Source organism: Castor canadensis, chromosome 2, assembly GCF_047511655.1.
Source record: "Castor canadensis chromosome 2, mCasCan1.hap1v2, whole genome shotgun sequence".
In the NCBI taxonomy this organism is placed as follows: domain Eukaryota; kingdom Metazoa; phylum Chordata; class Mammalia; order Rodentia; family Castoridae; genus Castor; species Castor canadensis.
This window is the reverse complement of record NC_133387.1, coordinates 156,074,624-156,077,794: the sequence shown is the minus strand read 5'-3', so window position 1 is coordinate 156,077,794 and position 3,171 is coordinate 156,074,624. Positions and strand designations below refer to the sequence as shown.

Here is a 3,171-nt window from a genome sequence, read left to right as displayed (position 1 = left end):
AGGACCATGGGACCAAAAAGTCCTTTTTTTTTTGGTGGTACTGGGGTTTGAACTCAGGGCCTTATGCTTGCTAGACAGGAACCCTACCACTTGAACCACTCCACCAGCCCTTTTTTGGTTGGGTATTTTTGAGATTAGGATCTTACAAACTATTTGCCCAGGGCTGGCTTTGAACTGTGATCCTCCTGATCTCTGCCTCCTGAGTTGCTAGGATTACAGGTATGAGCCACCAGCACCCAGCCTTGTCACCCTTTTTAATGAACCACAAAATTTCCAGCTTTCTTGTAGCAGCAATTTAAACAATTAAACAGGTGCAAACAGCAAGAGGGTCTTGTCCCTTTTGGGGAGCTGTCACTTCTGCCTCTAAAGTGAATTTGGAAGTTCTCTACCTGATATATGCTGGGACAAGTGGCTATGATCATCCAGTCCCCTAGTCAGTCCCAACATGGGGCATCCAGGCATGGGCAGGCAATTGCTGTGCCTAATAGGATGCACCAGCTACATTGGCACTTGATAGGAGATTTTCCCTGTGCCCAGAACCCTATGAAGATGACTTCTTCTCTTTTCTGTAAACTGAGACATGGGCGCTCAGCACTGCACCTGGGCCCATTTGATCCAGGTGTGGACAAAAGAGATTGCAGTCACAGAGTGGTGCTGGCTGGCTGTCCAGCTGTTCCACAATTCCAATGTCAAGTTCCCACTGCCATACAGAGTCCTGTGTCACCAGCACGAGCCATGTCTCACCACCAAGAGACCCAATACCTTTTGGTACAGGATCCTCCCACCTTGGCTCTGTCCAAAGAAGCACTTTAGGAATGCCAAATGGGGGAATGGACATTTCTAGCACTTTTAAGCACCCTTCAATTTTAATTTGTGGTGCAGAGCAATGTTTTATCAAATCCTCATTTAAATATCAGGTCAATATCTCCTCCAGAATTTAAAATCTTATGAGTGAGGAGGGCCAGAATATTTGAAAGAGGTAGAGATGAGAAGTATGAAAGAAAATAAAGTACCCATTCTTTTCTCTTCTTGTTACCTGAATGTAGAATTTGAAATTTGGAGGCAACCAAAGACCTTCCCTAGTTTAGTTCATTTGGATCAATTTTAACCAGTTTGTATTTTTTTCAAATGAACCTCTCTGGTGTGATCATTGGCTGTGTATTATCAAGACATTAACTACTTTTATAGGTCAATAAACAAAATAACCAAACTCAAAATGACATGTCCTTCAGTACCTCCTTGCTGTCATTCCTCCTCATGTGCACACCCCCCAGGAACCCCAATTCCTCATTTGTCCAATACTCAGTTCCACACAAATCCCCACCACCAAGTCACTCCCGTGACTCCTTCCTGTGCACTGTCTTGGGCTAGGCCAGGCCAGATTCAGTTGTCACAGAGGCTTAAGGTTCGTGGCTTCCCCGCTCTGTAGAAACACTGCACTTTCTTATCAAGCCCCTAGCTAACTGATTTCTGCAATGACAGTATGGAATGGATAAGCGTATCTGGGGAACCACTATCATTAGGCTACAGCCTTTTCACTTTGTTTTGGGCTTTCAAGAAATGTACTCTCCCAGCCTTATACCAAGGCTCTAAAGTGTCACCTTGTGATATGCTAACCCATTTACAAGTCCCATTCCTGGTATCTCCAGCTATTGGTGACTCAAATTTTTTTGTCTGGTTAAAGTAGTCTCTCTCACTAGAAGTGTTGACTTCTTGAGGGGAGAGGGAGTTCTACTGTAGAAGTAATACATGGTCATTTTGATAAATCCAGAAAATTCAGACAAGCAGATAATGAATTATCATCTGTAATCATCTAAAGTCAATTTGCTGGTGCCATTTGAGTGTTTGATATTCTCATGTTTGAAAAATACACATTTTTTCAGAGATTGGAGTAAGTACAAAGCTGCCTTTGTAGCCATCTATAATACAGATGTACTTTAATTTATTTCACAAATCTGCTTTGTCCACAGGTCCTGTTCCAGAAGGATTTTCAGGTAGAAGATGTGTGGACACCAACTAGAGACTGATGGGGGGAGGGACGGACTCTCTTGTGGACCAATATGGGATAGGTGGATTCTGTTAAGTGAAAGTTTCTTTGAAATTGTGGATCTCTGCTTATGAAAGAAGTGGTGCCAATATATGCCCACCATTGAGGTGTATAAATGCTGCATAAGAACCTTCTTGAGGTATGTACCTAGCATCTCACAATATACTTCTTTCAAAGTGATACTTCAACACTATAATAAAGCATACTTCTGATGGGATATGACCTGAGAAAACACTTGCGTTTATGAAACAGCTTCCAAAGAGAATACAAACTAAATAATATTTAGTTCTATATTAGACAAGGATCTATTCATACTACTTGGAGTATAAAATATCATATGTAAAGAGAACCAAGAAGTGTTCACTTGTAAAGAGAATCAGTGTTCTGTATTTATCAGTAGAGGGACTTGAACTATTTGGACTGTACCAGGGCCCTGAGTCTTAACTCTGAGAAAAGGATAGGGGCAATATAGATAACTTTGGTATTCAGCCCATTGGGTTGCTTTGCAGCTGCTCCTGATGTTTTCAAATTCAGACAAATGCCCTGTGGCTCCCCTCGAACTCAATTCACTGTTGTTCTTGAAAATTCTTGGCATGGCACACAGCCATCCCATGGGGATGCCTTCAGCATGACAAATGCGAGTAGAGTGACAGTGTTAGTTACTGTGTGGTTTGGATCTTAAACGTCCCCCCAAAGTTCATGCGTTGAAAGCTTGGGTGCTAATGCAGAATGCAGCAGTGTATAGAGGGTAGGGCTGTTTGGGAGGTAATTAGATCATGGGGGCTTTGACCTCATGAATAGATTAATCCACATATGGATTCATAGCTTAATAGGCTATTGGGAGATGGTGGAAATTTTAGGAGGTGGGGCCTAATGGGAGCAAGTAGGTCATTGAGGCTGTGCCCTTGACCCAGACCTTTCTTCTCTCCCTTTTTGTTTCCAGCTGCCATGATGCGTACAGTTGTGCTCTGCCACATGCTCCCCATCATGATGTTCTGACTCCTGGGGGCCCTAAGTGATAGGCCAAGTGACCATGAACTGAAAGCTTGACCCCAAGTAAATCTCTCCTCCTTTTAAGTTTGCTTCCTCAGATATTTTGTCATAGCAATGAAAAGCTACTATCA

General features: G+C 42.7%; 1 non-coding gene across 1 annotated transcript; it reads left to right on the top strand.

The window, feature by feature from the left end:
- Positions 1–242: 242 nt before the first annotated feature.
- Positions 243–391, top strand: LOC141421086 (small nucleolar RNA SNORA68). Its single transcript, XR_012445771.1, has one exon. It is a non-coding gene; the product is annotated as a small nucleolar RNA SNORA68 (small nucleolar RNA).
- Positions 392–3,171: the final 2,780 nt, after the last annotated feature.